Raw genomic sequence first — 18,580 nt, forward strand, 5'->3', positions numbered from 1 at the left:
GCATCTCCATAGTCACAGCAGGGTGCCACAGGAGCCACGCCGTGAGCTACGGCACTCCGAACACAGCACTCCGAACACAGCATGCCGATGGGTCCCTCCAAGGCTTCCTGCATTGCACAGGGCAAGCAGAGAACCACCAGAGCACCTCCAGGGTATTTGTCAGGCCATTTTCTTTGTGAAAATCCTGTCCTCTCTCTTTAACAGCTGCTCCAAGGGGAGGAAAACCCCTCATCATACATAAAAGGCAGGTAAGCACATAGAAATTAATAAAATAAAATTTTATTCTCCTCTGCATTTTAAGGTGGCATCAGTTAATTCAATGAGTATTCCTGGCAACTGGGTATTTATCAGCCAGACGGATTAATTCCTTCAGTGAATGTAGTGAGATGTTTGTGGGACTGTTCATTAAGGAGCATTGAAGCCATCTCTCCTTCATTACACTACTTGCTAACCATGATGTCCTATACTTCTGGCCTGTTTCCTTAAGTTTGCACTTCCACAAGTTTTCATATCAGTGTCGTTGTCCTGCCTGCCTGTGAAACCTGACTGTTCCTCATGGCGCTACCTGTAACCCTCATCAGCTTCTCACTTCACTATTTTTCATGTTCAGCATCTTCTCTCATCACGCCCAGCAGTTTCCCATGGTCTTTCCAGGTAGGCAAACCTGAGGCCAGGTCCCATCATCTGCTTGCATGCCTTAAACAGGTCTGACCCTCCGCAAGCTCTTGGCAGACATCCTGAGGAGCAGTGAGGCTGCACCCTTGCCATGGGAGCTGCAGCAGGAGACCGAAGGTGGGAATTGGAACTCTTTTATTTTCATGGCCTGTTAGTGCAGAAAGGAAAAGTATTATCATTTGTTTCTTGCCAAAGCACTTTTTGAATGTTACAGGACAGGCACTGACTAGTTTAAATCTGCAGGATGATGGAGAATTTGGAAACCATTGCGTCCTTCATGCAGAGCTGCTGTTGAGGCTTCTAAGCTAGGGGGTTTCACCCACTGCAGGCAGCAAGAAAAGGTGCTGGCACTCTCTTTAAATTGCAATTGCCAAGGTGGAAATCAGATCCGTAGGGCTCAGCTCAGGTCCCTAACTATTGGGGCATCCTCCTGCCTCCAGCCATTGCTCCAGGGATGTCAAGCTCTCCCAGATGTCTCGTGCAGAGTCCATTGACACTGTCTGGGTGACACAGGGTTCTCCACAGGCCCAGGCAGCTCTGTTTAAGGGGCTGAACCAACCCGACATGACAATCTGCAAGTTGTTTAATTTAACTTAATGTCTGCCCAGTTAGGCATCAACATGCCCATATGAATCTACGTCCAAGACCTCCAGTGGGACTAGGTGCTGCTCTCCACCCCCAGCTTTTCCTGTCCTGGTTGCTTATAGGATCAGATCTCTGGAGAAAGGGCTGTCTCTTACCATGTTTACATACATATCTCTCCATACTGGGAACCTGAGCAACACCGTAAGACAAATAATAGGTCAATTCTCATGGCACTCAGCACCAAAGATGTGTTTAACTTAAAGCAGTTACGCTGCAGTTTCCCAGGGGATGAAAAGGCATTTAAAGTGAGGAGCTGAACAACTCAGGAGATTCCTGATCATGTCCAAAGGGAACCTTTATCATCTTAGATATCTGTCTGTCTCTGGTCAAGGTCTGTAGCGCCTAAATATTGTCACCAGTGACTGGTTCTTTCCCTTATAAAAAATCACAGGGTGGCCTTGGCATGTTTTCTGTCTGACAGATGGCCGCATCTCAATTAGCATTAACCTGTGCCTTTCCTGGATACCTTGGAAGGCCAGCAATGCGAGGCAGCACAGCAATGATACAGTTCCCTCTCCCTTGGAGCTGTCTGTACCAGTCAAGTAGCTGCCTTATGAATAGAGAAGCACTGGTGCCAGCGCTTGCTGTAAGGCTTCCTGGAAGAATCCCAAAAAGTTCAAACATGAGAACTGCATGCAGTGAGATGAGGCACAGATGGCAAAATAAAAGCAATGTGATTTATTTTTTTTTTTTGAGCTTCTGAGTCTCTTAGATCCTGGACATATGAGAAACTGGGCCACTTTAGCTGAATTCATGTAACTCATCTCGAGGGAAGGAGGCACAGACAACCCCTTCCAGAGACTGGGCTGACGACTTGTGTACGTGAAACACTTTTGCTAACAGGTCTTTCCAAGTTAATTTAGTACCAGATGTAAAGACCCACATCCTGTTTACTCCATCCTCCCAGCAGATGTTATCTAGCAGCCACACTCCACTCTCTTGGTGCAGATTAGGCTAAGCGTGGCAGAGATTGCGTTTGGATTCTTCCTCTGTTGCAAGTAAACAAGCAGATCCAGTTAACAGGAGTAAAGAACAGTTCAAAGCACTGAAACATTGGTTGTAAGGTAAGCTACGTGGTTCAGCCAAAAAATTATGTATTTTACTTTTCCATTTGCTGTAAATACAGAATAAGAAAAAAAAATGCTCAGCTTGGGTTAACCCAAGCTTTCATTTTTATTCTGGTTTCAATTGCCAGCAAACAAATCAACACAAACTTCAGCACCCACCCAGCTCAGCCATCTCAGCTAACCCATTTTCTTTCTCAGAAAGTTAAAAGCACTCCTGGCTAGACCTTTGGGGTCTGATCCAATTAAATGGAAAGATTGTTCTTGCCTTTGGCAGAAAGAGATTACAGATTTTGGGCTACTTCCCGATTGCTCTGTACCATCACTCTGAATTATAATCAAGTGAAATGTGGTTCAGACCACACCGGTACCTACGGTGCCAGGATTTTTGACAAAGAGAGCCCTTGAGTGCTGACCTGCAGAGCCAACAGCCCTACATGTTTGGAGCACAGGGTCCTAGAGCCCAGTTCTGTCCTCTAAACAATGAGCCATTCCGGCAGTCTCGGAGACCTGTTTGGTTGGTCTGCAGGTTTCCCACCCACCCCACCCGCCCCCCCCCCGGCTCATTATCACTGTAAATACCAGCTCTCAGTCCTTTCCTCCTGAAACCTGCTCCTTTCCATTCCCTCCATCTCCCTCTGCACCACCGCAGTGTCACTCCATGACCACTCCCCCAGGCTGTTAAGGCTGAGAACATCGACTGGGCTACCTCCCTTAGACAGACAAGCGTTGTCGTGTTACCTGGGGTCTGTTCCTGACAGAGGCGTTAGGTGACGTTTTGTTTCCTCTGCAGCAAAGGATGCTAGATCATGGACCTATACGGAGCTATCCACAGAGCCAGCAGGAGCCTTTAGCAGGAAAGTTGCAGGGAAAGACTGAAGCCAGCTTCTTCTGCTGGAAGAATGAAGTTTCTCTTTGGTCATCTCGAAGGTCTGGGCTCCAATCTTGTACTGGGAACTGTGAGAAGGAGCAGCGTTTTGTCTGTCTTCTCTCCTTCTTCCTTCTCTGGTGATAGGTGGTGCTGCTGCTCTTCCTAGCGCCCAGGGATGCACTCGCAGGTCACTGTCTTTCCACTCTACTGCTCAGGGTGTCCTGGGCCTCCCAGAGCACACACCACACCCGAGACCCTCAGACTTTGTTGGGACAGTGAGGACCACAGCCTAACATTTCTCCCACCAGCTCCCATGAGCATTTCAGCACATCAATAGATGTCCCAGCTAATGATGCTCCCCAAATCCTCATGGCTACCGCAATGGTCACTGCCTGCAGCATTTGACACGTGGTTTCCCAATGGAGCCTCTCTCCTGCTCCTAACGCTGTGATGCCTCCTGGGTGGTTTTGGCCAGGAGGCTTTCAGAGCAGCTCTGCCTCCAAGGGCTCTCACAGACTGACTGCTAACGGTGGCGCAGAGCATCCAGAGAGCGAAGAGCAGGCTGTCGATCAGGACTGTGTGTCTCTCCGACCAGGTGCAGTTACTTAGGGTGCTTCCACTGAAGCCAGTGGTCAAATGCTTGGTCAGGGTAAGTCCTTGTACCAGCCCTGATCAGGGCAACCAGTGACAAAATGATTTCCCTGGAGCTATAATGATATATGCCTGTGAAGTCTCATCCTTCCTTAACTTCTGCAAAACACCACATTTCAAGAAAAGCTGTTCGTATATCTCCAGTAATTTCTGCATCTGGGTGGCATTTTTTCTTTACATTCTGCCTTTATGGCTCCCAAATCCCCAGCTCCTCACAGACAGCAGGAGACCGCTGGACCCATGAAGGCTCCCAGGCCAGCCTGGGCTGCCCTGCACTGCTCCCACCTCTCCCTCTGCTCTAGGTGGCCTTGCCTCTCACTTTTTCTTTTTGCAAGGATTTTTCTTGTTCTTACTATTCATCAGGTCTTGGAATGGTAGCTTCTCAGGAGCTCAGGCTACAGCTGAGCCTTGCTTAGAGGCCCTGGGAAGAAAACCTGTTTCCAAAGCAAGAAGGGGTCCCTGCCTGCTATGCAGTTTGTCCTGGCAGATTTCTGGCATAAAATTAGATTAGCAAGCAGCTGCAGCAAGCCTCCAACAGCCATCAGACCCGAGGGAGCTGGACTTTTCTTCCTCCCCTGCCTTACCTCTTTCAAACATCTCCTCATGCTGCTCTCTGTCACTGCAGTGCTTTGCGCTTCTGTCTACACAGAAGCTTTCCTACTGAGGTGCATCTGTATCCTCCCTGGCGGGATGAAAAGTGCCTTTAGAAACAGAGAGAAAGGGTCAGTTGCCATTGCTAGACACGTAGCATGAATCTCCCCGATTTCTTCCCACCCACAGTTCTTACCAAGAAGCTGTGAAATGTGTTGGTCCAATGCAGTGAGGATTGTGCATGCTTATGCGCTGTTGAAGAAGACGCTCAGTGATGCTGCTAGACATGAAGAGAAACCTCCCAATCACAAACCGGTCTGCTGCAATTCACCTCGCCACAAGCTTTCTCTTGGTCTTTGAAAGCCTTTCCCCAAAAATCAGCAGGGAACCAGGTGGACAATGAGAGCTGCAAATACCAAAATCAAGCCAGGCATAGCTGTTAGCTTCCCAGCGTCAGGAATAGGCCAATTTATGGCAAGCTCAGTGCACACAGGGAACTGGCACGATTAACACTGGTCAGAGCACTGCTAAGCTCCTTCTTCAGTGGTTCTCGGCAAGAGAAGAGGTTGACGAAAAGAAAGAGCGAAGTATGTCCTGGTCTGTAGCAACAGTTACAACCATTGTGGTGGTTGAATTGTGATTGCTCCACTAAGATTTTCTTGTTTCTGCTGCAAAACTCAACTAAACCAAATTAGGTCTTGTTTTCTCATGGACACAAAGGTCCATGGTCTTCCTGGACTGAGTGAAAAGCATGCTTTGTTTGGTATAGGGAGAATGGGAAAGGTGGAGGAACAGTGCTAGAGATAATGGTTACCTTACTGATGTCACTGAATCTCACCTTGCGAAACAGCATGGAAAACACTTCATTTTGGAAGTGTCAGAAGGAAACAAACAGGCTCACAGGATGTGGCTGCCTGGAAGCCAGAAAATTTGACTTGATAACCCAGATATCCCTTCCACCCTCCGTTTTCTATAAATGCCCTTTTTTTTCCTCCCAAGAAAATATCTAACAAATCCTTTTGGAAATCTTGCCATGCTTCCTCCTACTGCACAAATAGTTGTGGTCACTAAGAAACTGTGTTTTGCCAGGAATTCACCATCCATCCAAGCCAGCTGATATCTCCAATCAGTAGCAGTAACGCCTGATGGTACGAATTTGCACTGTAGTAGCTTGTACTCATTTGGCTGCAAGCCAGCCCCCCTAGAGTTTTGTTCCTGTACAAGCAGAACAGAGAGACAGTCTTTTTCCTAAAAGTCTTACTCAGTAAAGGCAGAATGAATGTGGTTTACAGGCTTCTGTTCCCAAGAAAGGAAAGGTGAAAAGCACTTTGGAGAATCAGGGTGATCATCATTTGGGGCTATTTTTTCTGCTGATTACATATTTACTGCCACCCAGTGCCTATTACATTAAGGAAGAAGCTGTGTTCTGTAAGACACAAAAAACCTCCCTGAAGTCCAGAGCAAGTCAGGGATGAGCAAGGGAGCAGCTATTTAGACGGAAAGAAAAATCTTTTGCAAGTACCACTAGGATATACTGAAAACAAAGAGTTTGGAAGAGCACTAAGACATTGTGAAAGAGGAGGCTTGAGGGATTTTTCTGCTGAAAAATCCCCGAGAGAGGCTCAGGTTAGTTAAGGTGTGTTTTAAATCTTGGACATTCTCCTTCAGCAAAATTTGGCAGGGGTTATTTTGTGAGTATGAATAACAACAAGCAAGCAGGGAGAGAAAACAGCCTTAACCTGGGGAGAGAGGTGGGGGCAACACAAACGCACCAGGGCTGTAGGGCCTCGCGCCTCCCCCTGCAGCAGCGAGGAGCAGCAGCGATCCAAACCCTGCCTGTGATCCTCCAACAGCAGCTCGAGCCATAGATGTTAAAGCATCCAGAAAGAAGTGGTGACAGAGAAGCTTTTAGGCAAATGACTTGGCTAGCAGGCCTGCTGGGGGTGGGAAGACGAACGAGTGAACCCTGCTTTCCCGGGTTACGTGTGGTTATTAGGGAAGCAGGGAAGCTCCCCCCGCCCCCTCAGTGCTGCAGCGCGCAGCCCGGCACCTCGTCACCAAGCTAAAAAATAAACCCACACAAATAAAGTTCTTCAGACGCGCCGGAGCTCCCCCATCACCTGGGGGAGTTGGGGTGCTGTGCCCTGTGCTGGCAGGTGCCTGTGGCTGTGGAATCCGTACCGGGGTGCCCCGGGGGGTGGGGGTGGGAGGAGCCGGGGCCCCCGGAGGGGCGCGGAGCTGCGGTGCGTGGGGAGCAGCGGAGACCCCCGGCTGGGAGGAAGGCCAAGGGAGGGGGAGGAGGCAGGGGGCTGGGAGGGGGAGGGTTTTGCCGTACCGGGGCGGGGGGGGCGGGTGTACACACCAGGGGATGGGAGGCTGCTCCTGCTGCAGGAGGAAAGTTGGCCGCTCCGCCACGCAGGGCTGGTTCTCCTGCCTCCCTCGCTCCCTCCCTCCCTCGCTCCCTCCTCCTCTTCCTCCTCCTCCTCCTCCTCCTCCTCCCCGCGAGTTGAGCGCACAGTGCAGCCCGGCGGGTGCAGGCAGCGCAGCCCCGCTGCCCGCCCGCGCTGCCCGGCCCCGGCCCCCCCGCCGCCCCCGCCGCCGGGATGCTGCCGGGCACCGCGCCCGGGCGCTGAGCCGCCGCCGGCCGGGAGCACCGCCGCTCCCCCCGGCGGGAGCACCGCGCTGCGGGTCACCTTGCAGGGAGGTGAGTGACACCCCCCCATCCCACCCCATCCCATCCCATCCCCTCCCCTCCGGGAAGCGATGCACCAAATCCCTCCCCCCCTCCATGCTTTGGAGCGGGGCCGCCGGGCAGCGAGCGGGGACGGGGGGGCACCGCACCTCCCGCAGCCGCCGCGGCCAAGAGTCTCCGGGGGGAGCCCCGGGGAGCGCAGGAATATGGGGCCGCGATCCTGCCCCCCTAGGCACCGCGGGTGGGGGGGGGGGGGGGGGCGGGGCACGGACGCCCAGTGCCCTGCCGGGAGCCGAAATTAGCGCGTCCCCGTCTGTGCCCGCCGCGCCGGGAGGGGGTCTGGGAAGGGATCAGGCTTTTCCAGTGCAGGGGCAAGGTTTGGATTGGGAGCACTGGAAGGGAAACTGTGCGTGGGGTCCTCCTTTTCCCTTCCCTCCCCCCCGGAGGAATCCCTCCCCCCCCCGGTCCCTGTACCGGAGCACGTTCCCCTCGCAGCGCCGGGCAAGGCAGCCTCTGGCCGGGCAGGGGGCGCGGGGCTGCGCAGCGCGACGGGAAAGGGGAGGGGGGCTCCCTGCAGCCACCCTGCCCTCGCCGCCCTGCCCGAGAGGTGCCGGGTGCGTGGCGCTGCCTTCCCCGCCTCCAGTTTGCGGGCAGCCCAGTTGGAGAGAGGGATGCTTAAGGCGAGGAGGCAGGAGTGGTCCCTTCTGTTCAGTGGCAGAGAGGGGCCACTCGGGTAAGTCCCCCACGCCTGTCCCATCACTCTGGGTCGGGTATCACTAAAGCACCTCGCACGGGCTCGGGGAGAACCGTTCAGTAGGAAGAGGCTGGCAAATGCGTTGAGACCGTTCTGGAACTGGCAGCGCGGGAGCAGCATCCTTCCCGGAGCGCGGCTGGCAGCGCCCGCGGCCCGGGGTGCGCTGCAGCGGGAGGGGTGCAAGGGGCTGTGCGGGGCGGGCGGTGCTGCGGGGTTCTGTCCCCCGTGAGAACATGGAGCTACCTAGTGGCAGGAGTTGCTCTGGAGAGCAATCTGTTGAACTGTGTCTTCAAAGTAACGGGAGGGGAGGCTGCTGCCTCAGTGTGTAATGAGAGAGAAAGAAGGTGGAAAAAAAAAAAGATCTAAACTTTCCAGGGAGATTAAATATTCAGATCACAAATAATTAGACATTAATCCCTCATAAACAGGGCATTAACAACAATTAAAAGATGCTTTGATATTCTTAAACCCAAGAAGATGAGTTAACTGGTACTTTCAGGGGGATTATCGTATATCATAAAATGCAGTCAGAGCAGAGAATGCATTTCTACATTCATGTATTTAAATGACGTGCTCTTAATTATAGTTAATGAGCTATCGTCTTCAAAGTAGCTGCATTTAGATGCTCTTCATATTAGTTTCAAATCACCTCGCTCCAAAGAATAAGCCACTTCTGATTTTACTGGCCAAGGTGACATTTTATTGGCAGTTTGGTAACTACAGGTCATGCCAGGGTGTACAGATTAAACGAAGTCTGCCTTTATTAAGTGGGCAGGCAGACATCTCAACCATGGGTGCCATACGCTCTGGAATAAATCTCACAGGCACAGGAAGGCTCTTCGTTACACAAATGCAGATGTAATGCAGTACTAGTGTATATAGGCAGCATCACAACACATTTAACTTGAGGAAGGTATCTTTCTGGATTTAAAATGTTTTCCCTTCTGAGGAAAGTATTAGAGAAAAGGTGCAGCATAGTTGGATAAGGATTTTTATCTTTCTCTCTACCTTATATCTGTATCTGCAGGCAGGTATAAATGCTTCTGTCCAGGAGAGATTTTAATACTGCCTATGTGGTTATTAAGACTGCAGGTTACATACTAGGATTTCCAAATTTTGTTTTCTTCACTTGGAAGACTTCAGTTTTTACAGGTTATAGTTTATACAGTGCCATTGGGGAACAATGGAGGAAAAAATGCAGAGGTTTAAACAGGAGGAAGATACTCTGCATGTTCAGTGACTTTGCTTTAAGAAATGTCAATAGTGTCTGCATGTAAGTGTGCGAGGGTATATCTGCTCATGTCTAAATACACATTCTCTGGGTATCAAATCAAATGTTTCTAAATACTCTTCCTCCAGTAAAAGTTGGAAACTACTTTGAGCAATGAGATCACAGCAGAATGCACCTCTTCAGATATAAATGTCTGTGACCCTGAGGATTCAGGTGGAGCTGATCCAACTTTTAGTACCTAAGAATCAAAATATTTCGTGCTTTGAATTCGGTGTGTTAATATCAGAAAAGTGACAAACTGTGGTGATTTGCATTGCATCAGCAAAGACTGCATTTTTGAATAGTGGTGCAGTATATGAGAGTTGTGAGTCCATGCATGCCTTTAGCACTTCCAGTTTTATACATGGCATCCCTGTAGATGTGTATCTGTGCATATGTATCTATATAAAACCTGAATGTGCAAAGTTCCCTCATTAACCATCCATCCAAATCCATACTGTAAAGCATTTCTGTCCTAAGCTCTGAGACTATAGTTCACTGAGGCATGGGAAAAATGAACTGACTGTTCACATCAAGTAGGCATAATTCGAGCAGAGGTTTGATGGGGTTTATGTGCTCAGACCCCTTAAAAATCCCCAGGAAGAACAAAGATCTCTGAATGAGTGCTTGCAAATGGATAATTTGCTTGGAAGACAATGATGGCATAGTCAAAGAGTTCAGCTCCTTGAGGGGCGACCTGCCCATCCTAGGTCCCGTGAGACATCCAGCCTGGTGTCAGGTCCTGCAGGACAGCTGTGCTCAGCGTGCTTCTTCAGGACATCTCCCACCGCAGCTGCCTGCTACATGCAGTGGCTGACCCAGTCCTCTCCCAGTGCACGGTGTTCTCATGCCACCCACCCACCTTCCAGCTCCTATTGTCCTGCCCTCTGCAACGGGAGGATCTCCCTTCTCCCCACTGCATGTGGCTTGCAAGATGACAAGAGGCAACGCTGAGTTGATGTGCTGCCAGCCAAATGCCTGTGCCTCCCATGCAGAAGTCTCATAGGTTCTATGTTCCTTCTCCTCCCAGGGGGAAGGGTTTATAGGATTTTTCTTCAGGCTTTAGCGATGCCCTGAGTCTAATGGGCCCCATTATTCATTTCAACTCTGATTTCTGCAGGGAGGGATGAGTAGGGGGTTAAGCAGGGCTTGTAAATGTCAATCTACACCCACTGATGCTACTTCCCAGTGTTTCCCTGCCTGCCCTATCTACCTCCAGCTACCAGTCTTGCTATATCTAAATCACTTACTCTCTAAAGCTTTTGTTCCACAGCGTATTCCGAGCTCTGCAATTCTTCTAGAGCCTGATGAAGCAAGGCTGCCCAGGAGTGGCTGCTTAATCTAATCATCCTTGCCCTGATGAACTGGCACTAGCAATTTTACAGTATCACAGATCTGTTTTTCTAGCAAAGTGACTTACAACCTGGGGGTGCTTTGCTTGGGGCAGGAGGTACAGAAACCTTCACTTTGCACCACGCCTGCACCACCAGGCTGTCTTCCTGTGCCATCCTCTCATTATTTATCATTCCTGCTTCAGGAGTATCTAAATCCCAGCCTAGAGCATAGTGCTGGGGTGTAACATGCAGAACAGGTGTGAGGCAGGTGTCTTGTCCTGCTTTGCTTCTTGCATGCAGTGTGGAGACGCCAGTAGAGCCAGATGAGCAGGGTGTGAACGAGAACCAGGCTCGGGGGGTGGCTTGGCTGCCCATCAGGAGTGAGAGTTGAGTGAGTAGGCCCAGCCCTGGGGCCACGTATAGGTGTTTCTGTCTGTGGGCAGTCTGGTTACAGATGCCAACATGCATTTTGGGGCACTGGTGTCAGCCTGCAGGCAGACCAAGAGGGCCAGGTGATGCTGTGATGTTGATATTCCGGGGTGAGCCTCTCAGGATTCGTTGCGATGCTCCGTTGTGTGTGGCAGGGACTTTGCCTTGCTGCAGGTTTCTACAGGGCAGAGTACCAACAACCTTCTTGTAAGCTGGAGAATTTTAGTTCTCTTGCAACACAAGGTGTCACTGAGACTAGGCAGGAGGTTTTGTGGGTAGCTCAGTCCTTCTCAGAATCTATGCAGACTCCGTGGCATAGGGACCAGGAAGACTGAGGCATCGCATCTTTTCTCCTGTGAGTGTGGCTTGTCTATCAAATAAACAAGCAGTCCAGCTGTGCATAAGTTTTCACTCTGGGTCATGGTTAGAACCACAAGAGCGACAGTTCTGGCCCCAAACCTGGCATGGTAGGTGTGGGTCTGAGTCTAAGCTTTCCCCAGGAGCTGGAGCAGCTCTTGGGCAGAGACTCCATGCGGGAGAGTTGTGGGACTCACTTTGGAAGAGATTTTTCTCAGTGAGGGCACTCTGAACAATTAAGGATGCAATTATACACTCCAGAGAACAGCTGTATTCACTTGCTTTGGAAGTGAAAGGCAGTGCAATTTCCTGCTCTTCAAGTTGGCCAACAGATCCTTCAGCCTGACCACGCTGCTGAAGGTAGTGACCTGAGCTATTTCATTATTAGTGTCTCTCTATATGTTATGTCATGAAAGTTAGTTTTATTGCGCTGGACGTAATCAAGAGTTTTACAGAACAGCTTTTTGGGATGGATGGATGGAGGGAAGGAGAAGAAATGTCAGCATAGCCTTCTGTTGGGAGAGATGTATATTTTAAAGCAAGAATCACTCCTCATGACTCAGTCTCCCCGGTTTGAAATGAGGGTGGGGGGCTCAAGAGGGATGTGATGAAGCTGGATGCAGTTGTGGTTGTCAGGTGGTCCTCTTGTGTGGTGTTGGGGACTCTTGGAACAGCAGTGCTGCGAAGGACCCGGTGGTACAAGCCGGTGTGAAGGCATCCTGTGCTGTGCATGCTACCGGACAGCCAGGCTCCGAGTGGAGAATGCGTACTTGCAGCCAGGAAGGAAGGAAGGAGAGGTGCATGTGTCGGGCATAGAATCACAGAATCTTTTCAGTTGGAAAAGACCTTTAAGGTCATAGAGTCCAACCATTAACCCTGGACTGGCAAGGGCACTGCTAAACCACGTCCCGAAGCACGTGCACAAGGCTTGGCCGGTGCGGAGATGCAGCGTCAGGGCAGGATGCAGGTGTTGCACAGATTCGCACTGAGCTCACCAGCCACTTCGTCAGGGCTGATTCATAGCGTTCGTGTGTCCAGATGCAGTTAGGCAGCTGATAATAGCTTTCTGACACCCAGCTTTGCTGGATTGTGTTGGTGAAATGAATTTCTCGGTTAGAAAGGCACAGAGCCTGATTTTTGACTGCTTTCACTTTGGAAAGTAATTGCTGTAAGTTGTGCAGGTGGCAAGGTGGTTTCGTACTGGTGCCTTCCACAACAGGCAGGGTTATTACATTACAGCCAGGTGCTGTTATTCAGGTCAGTTATTTATTAGTTGGAAAATGCAGCTTTTGTCATCAAATGAAAAAAAAAAAGAAAAGTGAATTCAGACTGAACTCAACAAAGGGTTGAGGCTGTCAAAACTGGTTGGGAAGGAGGATTGCTAAAAAATCCTGAACATGTCACATTTTTATTGGAAGCAACTTGAGGCAAATGGAACCAAAAGCAAGTTAGTTCGATTAAAAATAAATAAATGAAACATTACATTTCATTTTGGCTCAAGCAGGGTGTTTCCATCTACTCAGAAGTGTTTGGTTGCAGGGATAACATTTTATGTTTTAGGTCAACACAAGGTAATCCCTCCTCTCTCTCCCCTGTTCTTTGGTTCAGCTACTGAATAAAGCAATCAATTATTCAGGCAGATCTAATATGCATATGCTAATTGTTTCCACATTTAAATATACCTCTGGACAGGCAATCAAGAGACCTGAATTTTATTTCCAACTCTGCCACTGTGTCTGATGTGACCTTGGGCATTTCACTGTACTCCGAGTCCTTCCTTTTCAGGACAGGCCCATGTCTCACGGTGGATTTGCTGCATATTGGTAATACTAAAATAGCATGGAGGTCTTTTTACTTCCACCGTTAGAAATTAAACATTTAACTGTCATAAATTCATGCACTCCTAATTCTCCCAGTGTGAGTTAGTTGTGTCACCTTATGAAACTCCCTGTAGTTTACTTAATAGGTCAAAAGGAATTTCAGCTGCTGAAATAGCAGTGTTCTCTTAAAACAAAACCTATTTTAATGAGCCCAACTAAATCAAAGAAGAAAAATACAAGTGGGGAAGTTTTTTTTCTTTCCTTTCCTTAAATATTTCATTGCGTAATCATCTCTCCAGATCCATCTATTGCCTCTGATTTCTTTCAAGCGAAAGGTCCATACGTGTTGTTGTAATTTCTAGATGTTTGAAATGCCTTAAACTGTGTTGAAGCCTATTGCATTATGCATTAAAAACTCCCTCATACCTGAAAGCTTGCACCAGGAAACCTGCAGCCTCCAAACCTCTCACAATAAGGTTTTCACCAGGCTGCAGCTCTCACCATTTGGCTTGCTCTTCAAGGAAACTTTCTCCTCTCTGCTTTCTGTGTGCTGGCACTGGGGGAACCAGCACCAAACCCAGCGGCACTTTCTTGAATCTGGTAGTCATGAGGCTGCATCCATTTCTGCCGGTGGCATGGCCATTATTGCCCCTTCTTGCCATGCTGGTGTTAGGTTTAGAGTCTCTGAGGGGTTGGCAGAAGAACATGGGAGCAGTTACTCGTCTCGTTGGGAACATGGGGGACAGATGGGAATCTGTCAGGTGGAAGCAGAGAGATGTGGATTGTAGAGTAACTCCAGTTGAAGGAACCCAAGGAGGTCTCTAGTCTGATGTCATGCTAAAGGCAGGGTGAGCTATGCTCAGGGCTTCATTCAGTGAGGTCATAAAAACCTCCAAGAATGGAGACTGCACAGCCTCCCTGGGCAATCTTCTCCAATGCCTGACTGTCTTCATGGGGGAAAGCTTTCCCCATACATCCAGGACCCCCGTGCAGAGTCATACGAGCTCTGTGAGCCCCTCCTGGCTGATGCTCTGCGAGATCTGCCGGGAATGGCAGCGGGCGCAGCCAGAAGCCTTGACAGTGGATGGGAATCTGCCTTCAGCCTCACCAGGGCTTGCCTTCATCGCCAAGTTGTCCTGCAGTAAACCAAGGACAACCAGGCCTTTGGGCTGGTGATGCCTGGTCTGCCTGGATCAATGTCTTTCCCAGCTGCTGGGAGGAAAGGGCTGGGGCTTTTCAGCTGTAGCCTGGTATTTCTGAGGTAGCTGGATTGGCTGCTCACACGGGACTTTTGGTACCTGGCAGGGGTCTCCAGAAGGCTGAAACGCCCAGCGGCTGTGCTAGAGCTCTGTGAAGGGGAGAGCCCGGTGGAGGCAGGAGAAGTGTCCTGCCCGGTCACGGAGGAGCGAGGGAGTTTCAAGATGGTGGGCGGCAGCAGAGCTGGCTTCTGCTTCTCGTCTGCCAGAGCCCAGGGCACAGCGTTCTCCCCTTGCCCTCCCTATAGCTTGTGTTTCTCTGTCTCACACCCTTTGCTTAATTAGTTTGTCAGTGACTGTCATTATAGCAGGAGCCTGCAGAACACCCAGCAGAGCGTAGCTCTCATTGCAGCTACTGTAGCTGGGCTCTGCTGTAACAGAAGTGATAGCTCAATAAACCACAGCATTGTAAACTAAATATCTTGGCACTGGTTGCAGCTTCTTATTAAAATAAGAAAGAGAGAAAACAGAAATGCAAGGAGTCAGAAAGAATGAAGGTTATAGTCATTAATGGTTTCACTTTTAGTACCAGAGACCTGGATAAAATGTCTAATCCTCAAGGTAAAAATTAGATTTAAGTTTGATTTACTCTTTGTCAATAGCTTGAACTTGATTTTCCCTTCTGGTTCCAGCCTCAAGTCTGAAAATGCAGAATTATTTCTGGTCAGCCTGAGTACCCGTGAGTGATTTGTGGGGAGAAATTCAAACAGTGCAAAGACAAATGAAACCTGAATCAAACCAGTTAAATTAACTCTGCATCTCGGAGCAGACGGAACAGCTCACTTATTTAAAGGGCTCTGATGAGTTTCATTTACTTGTCAGCTTGCTGTGGTCCTGGGTAATGAGAGTGGCTCTTTTTCGCTTTGAGTGTTGTCTCCCTGCAGGGGAGGCATCTTCCAGCTGCCTCAGGTGGTCTGTCAGAGGGTATCTGCTCAGTCGTGCTGTCATCTGGGATCCTCTGGGCTGCAGTTTGATCTGGAAACTGGGGCAATCTTAATTTTAGGACCTGCCTGTGAGTCACAGACATGTGAGCCTGGCCCGGGACAGGGCAGTGAAAGACCTTAGTGAAAGGATGGCGACTGAATCCACCTTCAAGGAGTCCCTGCAGGCAGGGGACAGGCTCTGAGCCATTGCATAAGCACTTGCTGCCTTTTGCCCCTAAGCATCACTCGTGACCACGTGCCACAGTCCATTGCTCCTCCATCTGAACCTGGGGGACTCATTTCACCTGCCTCACTCATCTGAAGGTTAGTATTAAGCTGAGAGGGTCCCCCCCCTGTATTTTACAAGGGTATTGTTGCTCCAAAGGGAGACTGAGCCCACTCACTGGTCCTGTGTAACTTGCATAACTGCAGTTAATTTCTCCCAAGAAACATCCTTGGGTGTCTGCAGTAGGTGAAATGAAGTCCAGCCTTTCAGTCTAATTCTCCCACCAACACTGGGGTAGCAGCAAGTCACAAAAGCCTTGGAAATCTGATTTAACTCCCTTCAGCCAGTGGTTTGGAAGAGAAAAGCCCAGGGGAGGTTCTCTTTTATACATGAGTATGTGAAATTTCATTTGTGGCTGACAACACTCTTAATCCTGCCTTTTTATTGATGAAGAATCTCTGGGTACCTTAACCGTTTCTCAGTTTCCCTAGACAGCAATTGACCTTGTTTCAGCTATGCATCAAAATGCACTGGCAATCAAGGTGCTATTGATTTAAACCTAATGGCCAGCCGCTCCAGAATTTCACCCAGAAAATAAAAATCAATGCCACATTATTATTTTTATTATTTTTTCCCCCATGTTAAGATATTATAATGAAAAGACATGAGAGTCTCACCAGATCCTTACCATTAAGCGGTACACTTGCAAGGCCAGGAAGATTGGGTCAGGCTCTGGTAAGGTAGCCAGCCAGCTTACAGATTGAAATGACTCTAGGGTTAAACAATTTTGCTTGATTGCATGCTGCCATCTGCATCTCTCTCTGCTGACCTTGCCCGAGGCATGCGCTGCTATGTGGGACTCCAGAGAGGATGTCTTGAGCAATGCCCCACTGCTGGAGGAGCTCTGTGTGGGAAGGATGCTCCCTGTCTTGCCCTTTCCTCATTTCAGAAGTTTCCTTGCCCCCCTCCCCCCCCTCCAGGGGAAAGTGTCACTCAGACTCTGCAGAATTGCTTTACAAGACCGGTTACAATGCACAGCAGGTAAGCCCCAGCCAGATGGATTTAGGTCCGTGGTCTAAGCAACACCACAGGCTCCCTCCTACCTAATAAGTGAGGCATGCCAGGATGGGTCCTGTCGCCCATGGGCTGAAAGGTCCAACATCGACCGTGGCCATGCTGCTCAGCTCTCCTACTGGCCAAAACAAGGTGGTTTTCCCATCTGGGCTTCTCAGGAGCATGCATGGCACTTACTTACTGCAGCATAGGTATTTTCTGGGAGAGGGCACGGGCTGAAGCCAGGCTATGGGGTGTGCTAGTGCTTCGCTAGTGTGGATGATTTGGGAGGATTCTTGAGCCTGTAATGTAGTTGTTCTTAGTTCCTTAGGATGGTGGAGGTACCAGCTGTAGAGTACCAAAGCCATCATAAGCAGTCCTGGTTTAGGTCTTTTGCAGAATCTTACCTGTCAGCACTCCAAACGCCATGGAACCAAACCACCTTTCGAAATGATGTTGAGTCTCGGGCCTCCTTTTAGTCAGCCAAAGGGACTTGGCTGCTGCATAACGTAAGCTGATGAACACTGAGGAGCAAGGGATGGTGTGGGGCAGTCCTGACATCCCAGTGATGTTCTGAAGTGCTCCTGGGTCTCAGGTCACTTAGGCACACTAAAGCATTTTCCACTGTGGCCTCTGCTTACTTCTCTTCTCTTGTTGCTGAGGAGTGTGAGAAGAACTGAAAGGTGGTTTTCCTTTCCCATGATTTTGGAATGTCCCCATGCAAGTCAACTTTAAAGAGATGCGAGTGACTGTTCCTCATAACCCATCCCTTTCAAGATGACCACCTAAAATGCATGAGGAACACGTACCGGTCTGCATACCAGCTACTTGTGGTGCCACTGTGCTTGCAGAGCCTCATTTGCACCCATTAGAGCGAGCATTTTCCATGAAGAGAGGACAGCTGTCAGAGGAACACCTGAAGCGAGACCTGCATTTCCAGAGCCAAGCTTTATCTGGATGGTAGGTGAGCACAGAGACAACGTGAAGGGAGGCTGACAGCGCAGCCTGAAAGCACGCAGTAAAGCAGCCTTAAAAATGGCATTTTCCTGAGTGCTGCTCCAGCCGGACTATACGCATTTGTTGGAATGACGGGACCCCCTGGAGGAGTGAGACCTGACCCCAGCTTTGCTGTAGCCATTGGCGTGGTGACAAACTATTGACCTCTTCGCCCATTTTTCTGGGAAAGGACCTGTTTGATTTGTGCATCTTCTTCCAATTTCTACTGCAGCTGTGGCGTATTTCTGCTGACCGTTTCAGATTGCTTAGACAGATGGCAGGGCTAGGGATGCTGGAGAGGTGGTTTAGTTTTGGGTGAAGTCTGTCTTCAGTGGGGTTGATGGTTGGTGTCACATGTCAGGGAGCCCTGCACATTTTTTAAGCCAGCTCAGGGGAACTGAGCAGTCTCCTGACAACTTACTCCTCAGCTGAGTTTTTCTCAGCTTCTGCCTCTGGTGATACATTTTTATTTTGTTTCTTTGGGAGGAAGGAAGAGGAGGTTTGTGAGCAAGCTGTTGGAGGCACAGCAGAACATCTCCCCACCGAGTGGTCCCACCCAGTCTGGGTCAAGCAGCGGGTGTTCCCCAGCTGAGGTGTCTGCATCCCACCCAGCCTCTGAAGCCTCCTGAACAGCAAATTTGGACATCTTAGCAGCCCACAGGAGGACTTGCAGGTTGCCAGCTCAGTGGAGGGTGGCAGATGGGAGATGGTTGTTCTGCAAGCACCTGTCCTACGGCAAACATCAGTGTGTTGGTCTCCCAACCCACTGTCTCCTGCTGCACATGGCTTGCTTCCTCCAAGAGCAGCTCCACCTCACCCCATACATCTGTGCTGCCAGGGCCGACGTTACCACTGGGAGCATGAGGAGGGCACGGTCCCCTGTTCATCTAGCACAGGCGTGGCTGCATTTGGAAATGAGTTTTCCTTGGGAAGGCTGGGCACGTGCTTTCAGAATTATCTGCTGCAAAGGGAT

The 18,580-nt window shown here is 49.7% G+C and overlaps 1 protein-coding gene and 1 long non-coding RNA gene across 2 annotated transcripts in view; one reads left to right on the forward strand and one right to left on the reverse strand.

Annotated features, from left to right (window-relative positions):
* Positions 1-259: 259 nt before the first annotated feature.
* LOC129785293 (uncharacterized) lies at positions 260-6,948 on the reverse strand. The gene is made up of 3 exons (XR_008749100.1): positions 6,860-6,948; positions 3,126-4,903; positions 260-823 (listed from the first exon to the last, which is right to left on the reverse strand). It is a non-coding gene; the product is annotated as an uncharacterized LOC129785293 (long non-coding RNA).
* Positions 6,949-7,027: 79 nt separating this feature from the next.
* The window catches only part of SYNDIG1 (synapse differentiation inducing 1), a 76,432-nt gene continuing 64,879 nt past the window's right edge, over positions 7,028-18,580 (forward strand). Inside the window, exon 1 of the mRNA XM_055816694.1 lies at positions 7,028-7,201. The gene's annotated coding sequence lies outside the window, so the exon portion shown is untranslated. The remainder of the gene's footprint in view (positions 7,202-18,580) is intronic.

Source organism: Falco peregrinus, chromosome 11 (assembly GCF_023634155.1).
Source record: "Falco peregrinus isolate bFalPer1 chromosome 11, bFalPer1.pri, whole genome shotgun sequence".
In the NCBI taxonomy this organism is placed as follows: Eukaryota; Metazoa; Chordata; class Aves; order Falconiformes; family Falconidae; genus Falco; species Falco peregrinus.